This window comes from Zosterops lateralis (assembly GCF_965231275.1).
Source record: "Zosterops lateralis genome assembly, chromosome: 7".
Lineage (NCBI taxonomy): Eukaryota > Metazoa > Chordata > Aves > Passeriformes > Zosteropidae > Zosterops > Zosterops lateralis.
The window spans coordinates 27807036-27822301 of record NC_139767.1 but is presented as its reverse complement, the minus strand read 5'-3'; the positions used below and the strand labels follow the sequence as shown (position 1 = coordinate 27822301).

Sequence of the window (15266 nt, the reverse complement as noted above, 5' to 3'; positions counted from 1 at the left end):
TTGGTCTTGTGAGACAGCTCTCAGCCTTCTAGTATTTATGCTGTTTTGGTTTACACCCAGGAAGGTCTGGCAGAAGTCAGGGATGTGTTACAATAGGCAGCTACAAACATGTACTGGGAAATGGCTTCAGATGGTTGCAGATTTTTCAGGATGGGGAAAAGATAAAAGGGCATTTGTAGCTCTCCCAGCCTTCCTGCACTTTAACACTGCTCCTAAATTGCCTGATGTAGTCACAGCCTGTCCTCCCTCATTTAGACAGTAGCAATATCTCTCCCAAGGGCTTGCTGATTAAATAGTGAATGCACTTTGGGAGGCAGAGTCTGACAGACCTGTGCCAGTGCAGCACAAGTCAACAGCCCAGATCTGAAAATGAAACCAGAGCTTCTGATCTGCACAGCACTGCCTGCTATGTTTCCCATGAGTCCCATCTTCACCCAAGGATGTAAAAAGGGGTCAGCTATTAGACAGGACAGCTTATCATGAGCTACTTCCCAGGAGATTGGCTGGACTTGAGAGCAGGCTGTTAGACACACCTGTTTGCTCAGGTGTTTCCTAAAGAAAGGGAGGAGTGTTTGGGATGTCGATTGAGCACTGGGAATGAACTGTTTGTATTTGGGAAGGCATGGAGAGGAGTGAATGCTTCCTGTTTGATTGACTTCTGTTCTGAGTGCTCCTATGTTAATGTTTTACTGGAGATATTAAGGAACAGGCAAACAGCTGAGATGGGTGGATGTAGGTGAAAGGATTCATAAACACTCAGAGAAGGATTGGTTCAGGCAGAATAAGACACTTCTTTCCCATCCAAGTCAAGGTCGTTAATGGGGCATGGTCCTCCTAGTCTTGTCTCCTTGTTGAGCAGATGGCAGTTCCTTAGTTTATCCTGTAGAGAGCTCAGTCTCATTAAGTGGTTTGCCCAGGTCTTCCTGCATGTTTGCACTCCTTGGTGTGACCAGGATGGGCAGCACAGTGATGTGCCCACAGTACTGAGCTGGGACTTGGGTCATCCAGTTACAGCTTTAACTCTTGTGTGTTTCCCATCCATGTCCCATCATGGAAAACAGACCTAGTAATGCAGAGCTCTGGGTAAATACTGCTTTTAAGTATGAGGATGAAAATGACTGTGTAAGAGTTAAGCCTACTTCTCATAGCTGTGCCTTGAGTTTACTGCTTGAAGTCATGCAATCTCCATAGAAAATCCACCTGTGTGCAGGGTCAGACCACATTGTGGGCACTTCTTGGGTTACAGTTTTTCAGAACTGCCAGCCAGTTTGTTTTGTTCCTTTCCAGTGGTTCACCTGTACTAAAGTTCTCTCCCAGTAAAGTCGGGAATAATGTTTTAACACTTACAGTAATCATTTACATCTTCAAAATGTGTTGCAAACACAATGGAAGAGTTGTTATCAACCAAGAAATCAGTTTTGCCTTTTTGCTTTTCAACTTACTTTCTTAAAAACTCTACCTGAGTACTGTAATAAATGCTGTTCATAGAACAAGGAGAGGAAAATTCCATGGATTTCTTTTTGTCTTCTTTTTCTAGTCAAAGTTGTGATTGATTAGATTTTAATTCATTTTTTCCTTTATTAACTGGCTCAAGTCACAAAACAACAAGAAAAAGAAATTAGCTACATTCCCTCCAGCCTGCTTTTGCTGTGAATCTGCAGTATTGCAAATTGAGGCTGTTTGGATTCTAATGCTTTTACCTTTAGTTCATTACCTTTTTGTGCAGAACAAAATAGAAAGAACATCACAAAAATATATGATTTTTTGAGCCTTCAAAACAGAATGATGGGGTTCAGGATAGTGCCTGAAACTGCTTCAGATGTTATCTTTTTGTATTGCATTAAAGTTGGTGCATTAAATCTCCCACTACTTTGGTGAGGTAAGTAAATATTATGATCCTATTTAACATATGCCTCAAGCCACATAAAAAACTAAATAGAGACTTGGCATACTTGGGAGTAAATCATTAAAACTGCAGCTCATTAAATGAAGACTGAATTCAGTCCAAAGAGACGATGTTAGGACTGGAATTAGACTTGGTCATTGACCCATCTCCTGTCCACAAAACTATGATGTAATGACATAGTGACACATGAAAAACTGTACTGATGATTCCGATGGCATTTCAGATGTTCACTGTCATGATTGTTTCCCTGTTTTTACATCAAAGTTCGTTGTTTCTGCTGTGCTTGGGCTTGTATAAAGGGTGGTAAAGCCAGCCTTAGATCTGGCTGGCTTACACTTGGGGGGAGGTTCTTGCCTGGGAGCCCTGGTATTGCATGGAGCTAGGATCTCAAAACAAAGTTTGAAAAACTTGATTAGCTTCAAGTTCAGTCTATATCATGGAGAGTATAGAATTTCCACCTAAGTGCATAAGGAGGTTTGAATGCATGCAGAATTTTTTTAAAGCATGAAGCAGGGCTGTTGTGGCAGGTTTGGAAAGTAGTTTTGTTTGGAAACAATCTATTTTCTGTAGAAAGGCAGTCTGTGGCTGGGTAGAGAATGCCAGATGTCAATTGCTTTGTTTCTTTACCACCTCACAGAGAAATTGGCTTACATTTTTTTATTATCAGGACTTTCAGGATTCTGAAAAATGAACATTATGATTGCCCTGTGTCAAGCCTGCACTGGTCTATCAGTCACCTTTATCTATATTTCAGGATGGAAATCAAATCAGAAATCATAGAAACTTTTTTTTCATTTCCAGACTACTACAGTTGGTTTGTTCATGTCATTTTGATGTGAGGTTTACATCTGAGAAACATCCAGATATGGCAGCTTAATTCTGTCAGCAGAGAGAGTGAATAGTGGTCATCTGAAATATTTGGCCCTGACAAAAATTACTCAGGGGTGTCTAGGTCAGTCTCTGTTCTGATTATATGACTTGATTTTCTTAATTTGATGTTTCAAGACTGATTTTAAAAATATGGTTGCCCATTCTGCTGAAGAAAAGATATAGTCACAAATCATGATAGCCTCACAATTTAGGAAGATCAAATGCATCCTCATCTTTCTGTCCTACTGCTCAAGGAGGAAACTGAGGAGAAGGATTGTGTGGGCATTCTCTCTCAAAACACTCGCAGAGTGTCAGCAGTTACTTGCCTCAGTTGGGCTTTCAGGTTTGCCCTGGCAGAGTTGTCCAGTTAGAAATAAAAAATACTGTTGGAGCCTGACTGCAGAACTGAAAGAAAGAGCCAGTTACTAAGCATTCAGCATTGCTCCCAATTAAAACTGCTATAAAACACAAAGCAGATGTTCTGAGGGGATGCAGGCACTGGTGAGAAGCAAAGCAAGTGAAGGTAAATCAGTTTTGCTTGCTCTAATGTCCACATCTCCATAGCTCTGCCAGACATCTCCATAGCTCTGCCAGATATGTTACAGAGAGGGAATGGGGAAGTGATCCAAACACTTCAGAAGCTGGAAGCATCTTGCAGCTGGGGGAAAGGAGATCTCTGGCTGTAGTGCATCTTCATTAATTGTCAAAAAAGTTTACCTACTTGACACTGCTGCTCCAAGTGCTCTGTTTTCAGTCCCACCTGGCTGTGCTCTGACTCTCATTTTCTGTCTGTGCTGCAGGAAGGGAACAAAGCAACACTGCCACTTTCCCTGTTTTGCCCTTGAAAGGTGAAGACACTCCATTAGAGGCAGAGAGTAAAGACCTGTAAGGGCACTGGCACAGGGCTTGGAGTCTTCTTGGAGGTTTAATTCCTGCCTTTGCCATAGACTGCTTGTGCAATCCCAAGCAAATTGGTTAATCTTCATGTCCTTTCAGTACTACAGTTGTAGGGATAACCCTTCCCCAGCCTTTTCCTTTCTTGTTTTGCATATGAGCCACTTGGGCCGATTGTGGTCTCGTTTCTTTTGCCTAATGCAGTGGTGGGACAATAGGGCTCCATGGGCTGCAGGAAAAATAGAACAAAAACCCAGACCACCCTGAGCTGATTCAGGCCTTGGACAGATGGAATCAGAGGATGTTTGCCAGGTTTGGGGGAACTGTGGCTCATAGGTGCCTGCAGGAATGCCTCTCTGGGGAGAACTTTCACAGTTGTGCTGAATGTCTCTGTGTTGAGTGTGCTGGAGACAAGGACTCTGTGATGATGCAGTGCCACGTCAGCCACAATGGATAACGAGGTGCTCTGCTGATAGGAGAAATTGTGTTTGCTGGGCAAATTCCTGTGGGTCCAGATTCCAGAGCAGGTTCTAAGCAATAAAATTCTACTTGCAGTTTTTGTTTCATTTCCCAGACCTGGGACTTCCTTTACTTACCTGAGGTTCATAGCACATCTGCTAAGGTTCAGAGAAACCTAGAGGCTAAAATGGGATTTGTAACTCTGTAAGACAGACACCACTTGAGTTCAGCCTCATGCTGGAAATGACACCAAGAGGGTGAGCTCTTATGGTGACAAGTCACTTCCAAGCTGGAACCTGAAACAGTTTGCCACAAGTCTCTGTGGCTGCATTTTAAATGGCCTCGTGGTGCTAGGTGACCCTGTTTCAGCATCGTGAGGCTGTCAGTAACTCACTGCTGAACCCTCCTGAAACAGGAAAGAACTCTATGGGGCAGATGCTCCCCAAGATAAAACAGAGCACAGAGGGTAGGAGAAAACAAACAACAGAGAGAGATGGCTGCTGGCCAGGTTTGATAATATGATTTTTAGGAAATCGTGAATGTCTAGAGAAGATTTCTGTTTTCCCTGACGTGTTAATGATACTTATGGCTCCAAAACATTTGAGTGGAGAGGCAGCATGAGAACCTCTATTTGGTTCTGTGGGAATAAATGGAAACCTTGGAATGCTGTGGGACAGCCCCAGCCCTCCTTAGCAGAGGAATCTGAGTAACAAACCAGAAGTGGCCCAAGCATGTGTTGTGAGTCTGCAGATCCAGCCCTGCTGAAAAGCTCTTGAGCACGTTTTGAATAACCTCAGAAGGGTTTGTGTGTTTGATTCAGATCTGGCATTACTTCTGTCACAGCCTCGATTGGCAACGTCCCTGCAGCGACTGGGGCCCGAGCAGCATGATTTACAAGGGAAGTTGCTACGTTAAATAAAAGTTACATAAGGAGTAATTTACCCCCCAGCTGTGCACAATAATGCTGCTGTAATGCCGTCAAGACACTGTGCTGACTTCAGAAACCGCCCATGTGAAGTTTGAGTACCTTGTTTTTCTCCCCAGGCTTCACGGAGGGTCTGGAGCTGCAGCTGTGCTCCTCTGCTGCCCGTCCTCCCCTCGCAGGCAGCCGCAGCACGGGAGGCACGGGCACGCAGCCCTTGCAGCAAGGAGCCTCCCAGCACAAGTCATCCCCCACGCAGGGTGCTGCGGTTTGCTAGGGGGAATTACCCCCATCTCTCCACACTTTTGCCTGGCTGGGTGCAAGTCAGCTCCAGCCCGGAGGCTGCAACCGGAGCCTTGGCATGGCACAGAGCTAAGTGCCTCCTCGGGACTTATTAACAGACTCCCCTTTGATGCTCTCTGCAATATAATTCTGTGGCTCCTGGTCTGCATCCAGAGAGCCCGGGGTGTGAGTAGACGTGGTAAGAGCACACACCTGACCTGCAGGCGCGATCGGCAGCATGCCAGAGCAAAGGCCTTGCAGGTCTGAAGGGCAACTCTGCCTCCAGGCTTGCTGGATCCTGACTTCTGCCTGCAAGTCCCACAGTAGGCTGGGAGTGTGAGCTGGGAGATTGAGCTGGGAGTGTGAGCCAGGAGCGTGTGCTGGGAGTGTGAGCCTGGAGAGTGAGCCGGGACCATGAGCCGGGAGTGTGAGCTGGGAGAGTGAGCTGGGAGTGTGAGCTGGGAGAGTGAGCTGGGAGAGTGAGCCAGGAGTGTAAACTGGGAGAGTGAGCTGGGAGAGTGAGTTGGGAGTGTGAGTTGGGAGAGTGAGCTGGGAGAGTGAGCTGGGAGAGTGAGCTGGGAGTGTGAGCTGGGAGTGTGAGCTGGGAGAGTGAGCCGGGACCATGAGCCGGGAGTGTGAGCTGGGAGCGTGAGCTGGGAAAGTGAGCCGGGAGTGTGAACTGGGAGAGTGAACTGGGAGATTGAGCTGGGAGTGTGAGTTGGGAGTGTGAGCTGGCAGAGTGAGCCGGGAGTGTGGGCTGGGAGAGTGAGCTAGGAGTGTGAGCCTGGGAGAGTGAGCCAGGAGTGTGAGCCGGGAGTGTGAGCTGGGAGTGTGAGCCGGGAGAGTGAGCCGGGAGTGTGAGCTGGGAGAGTGAGCCAGGAGTGTGAACTGGGAGAGTGAGCTGGGAGAGTGAGCTGGGAGAGTGAGTTGGGAGTGTGAGTTGGGAGTGTGAGCTGGGAGAGTGAGCTGGGAAAGTGAGCTGGGAGTGTGAGCTGGGAGTGTGAGCTGGGAGAGTGAGCCGGGACCATGAGCCGGGAGTGTGAGCTGGGAGCGTGAGCTGGGAAAGTGAGCCGGGAGTGTGAACTGGGAGAGTGAACTGGGAGATTGAGCTGGGAGTGTGAGTTGGGAGTGTGAGCTGGCAGAGTGAGCCGGGAGTGTGGGCTGGGAGAGTGAGCTAGGAGTGTGAGCCTGGGAGAGTGAGCCAGGAGTGTGAGCCGGGAGTGTGAGCTGGGAGTGTGAGCCGGGAGTGTGAGCTGGGAGTGTGAGCCGGGAGAGTGAGCCGGGAGTGTGAGCCGGGAGTGTGAGCTGGGAGTGTGAGCCGGGAGAGTGAGCCGGGAGCGTGAGCCGGGAGCGTGAGCTGGGAGCGTGAGCTGGGAGTGTGAGCCGGGAGAGTGAGCCGGGAGAGTGAGCCGGGAGAGTGAGCCGGGAGTGTGAACTGGGAGAGTGAGCTGGGAGAGTGAGCTGGGAGTGTGAGCCCCATGCAGGACTGGCTGAGCCTGGAGCAGTTTACAGCAGGCCCTTGTGCTGTTCCCTTCCTTGGGCCCCTTGGACTGTTTGCGTGCTCATGACCCCCAGACCCTCTCCAGCGGGACTGCGAGCTATAACGTTTCAAGTGAGAGAAGGATGACGGGGGGATAAAGAGAAGCAAGGGAAAGGCACCTAATACGATTTCAGAAAGCCCTCTGGCAGTCTGTCCGTGGGAGGCTGCCATGTATAATAAGGAAACGATTTGTCTGGGAATGATTCAGCATGTAAAATTCTCTCTCTCTGACCTCTTTCTAAGTCCCCAGCATGGGATTGCGGGAGGTTTCCAGCATAGGAGAGTCGATAAGGCGCAATAGTTTTCATATGCTTGGAAGAGAGGTCAAAGTGTCCATGCTGAGGCAGCATTCCCACTGCCATGTGAGGCTGTGTGGACCCCACATTTCACCTTTGCTCCATGGAAGGAGGTGGATTCTGTCTTGCTTAGAGACACATTAACCATCAGGGAACTTTCCTTCCCAGCCAGCCCTTGGGGTTGTCCTTCCCACAGCCTCTCCCTCTGCCCTGGGGACCATGGTGAGCAAAACCCCACCAGCAGCTGCAGAGCTCCTTCCCTGCTGATTTTCACAGGGATGCCTCCACACTGAGCTGGCCCACTGGTATTTCCCTGAGGTTTCCTTCCCTTTTGTGGGGGACAAGGAGGGCTGGAGGCTGGAGCAGCTGCCTTGTGGGATCCTGATACTGAGGTTTGGTTTTGAGTAGGAGAAATTTCTGTGAATTTTCTGGAGCTTGCACTAGATGTGAGGGTTGAGACATTTTTGCTTCTCAGGTGCTCTGGGAGTTTCTCCTGTCCAGCCCTATAAGCCTGACTTGCACAAATGATTACAAAACTGCTGTTTCTTGGCATTTTTTCTAGGTTGTCAGGTTCCCCCATCAAGTGTGGGAGGGGAAGAGGAGAGACAGCAAGAAAGTAAACTTGGCCACCCTGAGTTTGCAAATGCTGACTTTTAATGTAGTAGCCACCTCTGTGTGCTTCTCTGTCCTCTAATATGCACCCTGACATTTGCAACCTTCATTCATTGAAATCTTTATTATCTCTTGGGGTGGGATCTTCTTTTGCTGCTTGCTTTCTGCAGTAAGCTATACTAATCCAAAAAAGATATGGAGTGTGAGCAGATCAAAATGGGCAGCCTGAGGGGGCTGCAGGTCCCTGCCTGCTGCCACTGTCATGTGGGAAAGGAGCAGCTGTGCTTCTGAGTAGTTCCCTTCCAGAGCAGTGCAGCTGTCTCCAGACCTAGTGTTGCTCCTTTCCTTTTCATTAGCTGAATGTAGAGATGGCCAAGATTCCTGACCCTACAAGTTCTGGGCAGTCTAAATTCTCCATGTGGCTGAAGGCCATGAAATACACACAGCATGCCTTGGGGAGCTGGAGGGGGAGCTGAACCTAATTTAGAGATGGAAGAAGAGACAAAATCTGCAAAGGTGTGACCATTCCACTGCAGGACAAGGCTGGACTGGGCATGCAAAGGGGTTTCAGGGTGAGAAATGAGTGATGATCAGCTCACTTGACCTGCAGCAGTGACTTATGCTTATGCCTGCACTGCTGGCAGTGTGACCAGCTCAGCCTGGAGGGCTGGGTTTGGAATAGTTTTGAGTGTGCAGTTCAGAAGCTGAGCCGCACATCCCATTCACCACAGTCTTAGTGAATTCACAGGGTGCAAGGCCAAGGTGAATGAGACACTCAGTGTTAGCCCACAGCGAGGCTGATGCTCAGCAGTGAAGGAGATGTCAGAAGTTCAAGCCAGGGTTTATGAATTCACCTTCTGAATGCATGGCTTTCCAGGTCCTTCAAAGATGCCAGCGTGGACTGCAAGTGAAATGTTATTAGGTGATATCTATTAGCAGACACCTCAGTTTCTGTTCTGTTCATTGTGGGGACATTTTGGCCAGGAGCAGTTTTCAATCTGGCAAGCACAGCAAAAGTATTATAGGAAGGGAGAGAAGTCCAGATCCATGGAGGAAATATTTTTATTCTCTTTTTATTGCTGGTTTGAAAATAGCTCCTAAGCAGGATATGTTAGCCAGGAACAGAATTGTTTCAAGTTCCCTTTTCATATGTATCAGCTAGTAACAAGTCCACTCTGCACTTCTGTCTCTTTTCTGATTTTGGTGGGAATTTGCCTGGATTTGGATTCCTGTTTGAGCTGTGCATCTGCTGGGTCTGACACTGGTAAAAATCAGCTGCCTTGTGGAGTGTGTGCATGCAATAAATGGTTCTTTGTGAATGTCTTCGCCCAGCTCCTAATATCCAGGGATTAGCTATGAAATGGGTAGCATTTTGCAAAAGCTTTTGCCTCTCCCTGTCTACAGTTTGCCATCACAAAGCTGGATAGACTTGTTACCAGTATGAATGCCCAGTCCCAGCTCTGTGCTTTGTACTTTCTCCCCATAGCTCCCAGTACAACTGTATTGCAGTCTGTCACAGCCAGGAGTAGAGGAAAAACAGGAGTGTGGAGGAAATTTGGTGACTGTCTGTCAGTCATCATCTTCCTTGCTCTGCTGTTCACTTTTGCTGTGTAGAATGAATCGTGTAACCTTTCTGTGTCTCAGTTCCTTCCCGTATAATGAGGACAAATATTAATTTGTCTCCTAGTGACAGAGGTTGCATTCATACTCACAAAGTGCTTTGGTAATCACAGGTATTCTGTCAGTGCCATGTATTGTTATCCAGTTGTCTGAATGATCAGTGTTTCCTGACATCTGGCACGTGGAGCTGTGTCTGTGTGGTACTGCATTGACCAGCTTCCTGCTGTGCCCAGGTGCTGGGTGTGTGACAACCAACAAACTGTGGGTCTGGATGTGGCACCTGGGTCTGTGCTGCTACTTTTCAGCCTGGTGCATGGGTAGCCATGGAGCTGCTGTGGCAAGGACAGTGTGCAGTTCCATGGGGAGAAAAGAGAAGGTACAGATCCCTCTTTCTCTTCCCATCACCCAGCTCCAACCTTTTTTCATCACCTGCTTTATGAGCCCCTGTAAATTCTCTGGTGTTCAACCATGGCTTGTGATGGGATGGTCAGCAAACCCATCTGCTCAGGCTCTGTGATCCTGCACCTTGGCATGGTGGGGGGCTTGCTCAGTGGCAATTAACCATGTGCACTTCATTAGCACTGTCACCATGATGTTTCTGAGTCGTCTGTAAGTGTCACACCAGTGCTTTCTTCATTACCTTTTCCCACTTCCTGTTGAATTAATTCTTTCAGACGTCTTCCCAGAGGAGTTACTGCTCACTCACTGTTATATAAAGATTTCTTATAGCCTGTTTTTTTCTAGTTTTCATACCTGGGATATTGTTTCCTATCTTGCCATGCCTTCCCTAGACATTTAACACCTTACATTTCTTTTATAGTCCCTGTCTGATATTTTCTCTCTGCATTTTGTCATCCCAGTCTTTTTTTTTTTTAGCTTTCCCAGTCCCACTTTTATATAGGAAAATGGAGTTAGGAGTATTCTTAAATCATCCTGTAAAGTTCTGCAGAGCACAAGCTCCCAGAAGCAGTGTCCTAGGTGCTGGCTAAAAATTATTCCCAGGAGCCTTTCATTCTTCTCTTTAAATACAGGTTTTGGTCCTTTCTGTAGAACATGATTGCAGTGCTGCAGAAGCTCATGGTAGCATTTATGTTGAGAAGCCCAGGACTCTTCCACATGGACATCTGTGCAACCACAAGGGAAATACTTTATTTTAATTCTTCTAAGAGCCTTACAAAAGGTAATCTTCACAAGAACCCCAGGAACTGGGGTCTTGCACAGGTGGGAAAGCTGGCACACAGATGCTTAACCAGGGTCACAGGAGGAAATCAAAAGCAGAACTAGGACTGGGATTTTTGCACTGCTGCCTCCAGACATGTTGCTGGAATGTCTTCAACAAGTTTTCTGCTGCCTTAGTGCTTGCACAGCACCTATCCTCTACCACATGCAGTGAAACTGCCACCAGGCATGGACAGCTGACAAATTTTGAGCAGTAGGACTGAGGTGCAGCTTTGGGAGAAGCATGGATTTATGATTACACGTGGTACACATTATGATATATGACACATAGGATACATTTTGTGAAAAGTCTCTTAGTTGACTAAAAGAAATAATTATTTGCATCCAAGATCCCTGCTTGAAAGGACTTCTGTCTCCAAGTGGCCAAACAGCAGAAAAGTTAATTGCTCTGATGTAGCAAGCCATTTGCCCCATTGTTGATCTGAAGAACAGTGGCTTTGCACGGGGTGTGAAATCTTTTTGGGTCTTTTTTAACACTGACTTACCAGGCTGTGTGCAAACTTCTCTCGGTGGGTTTTCCTGAGCTTTGCATCTCTGCCACGGTGCAGCAGCAAACCAGGACTGGCCCTTGGCTGCAGGCAGCGAGTTGCACTCCCTCCCCAACACGGCTCTTCTCCCTTCTCTGCTGCACAGAGTCTGTTGGGGATATCTCAGGTGCTGCAGTGCTCTGGCTGAACTTCTTGTTCCGGACGAGACCTGGGACTGGGGCTAGTCTGCTTGAGGTCTTTTAGGTCTTTGGCTATATCTGATCATTACTGCAGTGTGTTGCTCTGACCTATCTGTGCACCAGTGGTCCCAGGCTGCTGGTTTGTACACATGAAGCTGGCATGCTGCTGCTTGCTGAGTATTATCTCTTGAATCTTGCTGCAGAGCGAGCAGACCAGAGTACAGATTATCTGATCACATGGCATGTGGATTATTGCTTTTTAGTCATAAATAAAACGAAGCAGAACAACTGAGATGTGATGTAGAACATGACCACACAGCCAGTCTGGATGTTCAGCCTTCGCAGCTCAGGCCAGTGCAGAACATAAAGGGTTAGTTATTCTTGCAGTAGCATGATTAGGTGCTATGAACACTAATGATCCTAAAAGCTCAGTTTTAGCTTACGTGAGAATTCTATCCAACTTTTTCATGCCTGTTAACTTTGCAGACAGCAGAGCTCCTACAGGAGCCAGAGATCCAGGCAACTACATGAGAACTTACTGCAAATGCACGTAGTGTCTGACTAGACCTGTGGTCCGTGGTGGGGAGTTAGACAAGGTGAGACTGTAAAAGGCTGTAATTGTTCACAGGAGATGGCTGTGATTGCTTTGAATGTGGAGCCATTGTCAGGAACACAGAGGGAAAAGCACTGCCTATTTGAGCACTCTTATCTCAAACTTCTGGCTGAAGTCAGAAAATGATTGGGGGGTGCTGTTGTTGTCTGGGCATTTTCACCCCTGGGATTTGAAGAAACTTGGGATTTTGTGCTGCCTTTGGCATTGGCTTTGCTACCCTTTGCCAAGTTTCATTAATCAGCAGCCAAGGGTTACATGAAGGGCATAGTGTCTACCCGATGGGAATTCAAGGACCACAAGGAGAGATTTCAGTAACGTTTGTTTAAAGGCACTTCAAGCTTTTTAAATTATTTTTGGCTTCTGAAACATAACTGCCATCATTTGACTATTATCAATGGCATTAGAGCTTCACGTAGTAACAGCATGCTGGGATCCATGAGAGTGTCAGACTGGCTTGCTGTTACATGAAAAATGTCACATCTTGCAGCATCTCAGCTCTTGATTTTTGTCTGGTTTTTAGCACTTTGGAATTTGATGCCGTCATATTATCAAAGGGAAAAATGTCTCAAATTAGAGCCTGCTTTAAACAGATGCTTTGCAGTCTCAGATAACTACAATTTGTCGACATAACTCAGAGAAGTTTAAATGTTGAAGGCAGCTACACTTACCAAATTGCTGGGATCCATCTAAAGTGCTGATTTTTTACTCCAACTTCCCATTACCCTGTGAAAAGATCTTTTCCTTCTGAGGCATTCCCCTCAGTTTGCTGTTATCTCTGAGACTCTGGTGTCTTCTGTGCTGAACAGCAGCACTATCCCCTTGTCTTTGAGTCTCTCAGGCATCGATGTTCCCAGTTGTGAGACGGTGTTGCACTTCATACATCTCTCTGTGTGGACAGAAAGCCTTAATTATGGCACGTTAAATGGAACAATATGTAGGGCACGGGCTAAACTCAGGGATATTTTTAGCCTTTGTTGGCCTTGTCATGGCCCTTGCTGTATTTCTCTGGGAAAGAGTTGCTGAGTAGCATCATTTAACTTGTCCCACATAACTCCAGGCTCTTGCCTGCCAGGCTTGAGACTTCTGGAACGGCTGTTTTCCCAGTGGGAATGTGCCCATTTTAGCATATAAGACCTCATGCCTTATTAATGTTTTGATGAGTGTTTGAGGTGGAAAGGCAATCTCAGAATTAAGTGTTGTATTTAGAGGGATTAAACCCCTAAGGTCACAAGTCTAAACCATGCCTAGGTTATGTGTAGCCAACATCTGTATCCCCAGGCTCCTTTTGCTCCTTTTGCAGAGCAGTTAGATCACTGGATCACTGCTGTCAATGGTTCCTAATGTACAGATATTCCCCTGGAAAGGGACAAGCAGCATTCCTGTGACTGGCAAATGGAGATGCTGTAGTTGGGTGGGGGACAGGGAACCAAATCAATGCCTCCATGGAGAAGCAGATGCCTCAGTGCCATGGTGGCTGATTGGGCTGGGCTGTCAGCTCAGTGATGGGCAGTGCTCAGCTCTGCATGCCAGGCTGTATGGGGAGAAGGCCCATGGCTGGGGGTGTGGGACACAGTCTGCCATGAATGGATGTCAGGAGATTTGGAAGAGGGATGTTGCAAACCAGGGTGGGATTACAGAGGACATAGAAGAGCTGGGGTTATGGGGTGACTGAGCATGGAAGCCAGCCTGACCTGGATCCTATGGCAGCATTAACATTGCTGCTTCCAGAACAGCTTCTCTGAAATGCTGGGGTACAAAATGAGGGCAGATGAACCTGAGGCCAGAGACGTGGCCCCACTGTCTGGCCAGATCTCTCTGTCAGGGCCCCTGTTTCACAGCAGAATAGGCAGAAGGGCAGATAAGCCTGTGCTGCCTCCAGCTCTGTGCAAAACCTGCCCTTTAGCTCAAAAGCTCAAACCTGAGGCTGATGGCCTAGCAGAGATCTCTGTCTCTAAGCTGTTGTGCTTAAGTGCAGACACATGTTCTGCTCTGCCCATTGCCTCAAGCAATGGAAACCTCAAGCAAACGGTTGAGCCAACCTGGGGATGGTGATGTCTTAAACTGCTGTAATGTGATTTGCTAGGGCTGGTCTGCTTTTTGAACCTATGGCATTTTCACCTTTGCAATCTCCTCTTTCTTACCCTGAGCACTAAAAGCTGCTCTTTTTTTTCCTTTTTTAATCTTTTTTTTTTTTTTTTTTTTTTTTTTTTTTAAATTTTTGTTGTAATGAGAATTTTGTGTAACAACATGGCTGCAGGAACCGCAGCTTTATGAAGAAGAGAAAGTTATGAGAGATCATATAAAATCATGCTCTATTATATTATGTAAAAATTAAATAATACCATACTTCAGAGACAGAGAAGCACTTTTATTAGCTGAGAAAACACACATGAAATTTGAGTTTGACATGCAACAGCACACAGGGTGGGTAGCAGGGCTGAGAGAAGAACAGATCTCTTCCATGTCTTAACACAGAGAGGAAAAAGAGAGCAGCTGAAGATCCTGAATGTGGAATTCTTCCTCTGCTGGGCAAAGAATTACATTAAGAATTAAAGCAATTTATTTTCTGCAGTCATTATACTTGCTTAGCAAAAGAAGACCTTTATATCTTCTAGTTTAAAACTAATTATCCAGTTTTAAAACTGCTAAGAATCCAAGGAGTGAATTTAAGACAGCATTTTTTTTAAGAAAACACTGCTAGTCCCAAATTGAACCAAGACTGAGATTAATCACAGTCTTCTGTGCAATAGGAGGCATTTGAGAATCCATCTAGTTCATGGGAAAGTGATCTTGGAAGAGCAACAAATAAATAATGTGACCTTTTGACTCTGCTAGCCCTGGAGCTGTGGTAAGTTTGCAGTCAGGCACTTGGTTCGAGACAGGAATTTTCATTGCTGCAGTGAAGTAAATCACCATGAGGAGAAGGCCTCTTTTGCCCTGTCTGCATGGAGATAACTTCAGGGCTCTAATTCTCTGTGGGTGCCCCCTCCATCAGTGACAATGTAAATGAAAGATGAATGGTAGACCTGCTCAGGAAGCCTGAAATAGTGGCATCTTAAACCGCTGTAGTTAGGGCAGTACCAGAAATGCCAGCCTTATCTCTGCTGCGGTCTGTCTGGGTTTTGGTTAAATCCCTTAGGTATGGGTTGAACCCCAGGGCAGATTTAGTGAGGGAGCAAAGGGTACTGTAGTGCTTTTCGATAGCATCATCTTGATGTGGCACTTGTAGGACACACTCAGTTTGCCTTTCATGTGCACATATCTTTAGCAGTTCAAAAAAGCTGAATTAATAATGGAAAATAAAATAACTTTTGGAAAAAACATTTATTTTCTTGATTATTAATTC

General features: G+C 46.5%; 1 protein-coding gene across 8 annotated transcripts in view; it reads left to right on the top strand.

The window, feature by feature from the left end:
• SEMA5B (semaphorin 5B) overlaps nucleotides 1-15266 on the top strand; it is a 267706-nt gene that overhangs the window by 46084 nt on the left and 206356 nt on the right. Inside the window, exons 1-2 of one of the 8 annotated variants that reach the window (XM_083865129.1) lie at nucleotides 6126-6177; nucleotides 6489-6945. The exons of 1 other annotated variant lie outside the window; for it this stretch is intronic. The gene's annotated coding sequence lies outside the window, so the exon portion shown is untranslated. 6 more of the 8 variants (XM_083865128.1, XM_083865126.1, XM_083865127.1 and 3 more) reach the window with 6 other exon arrangements.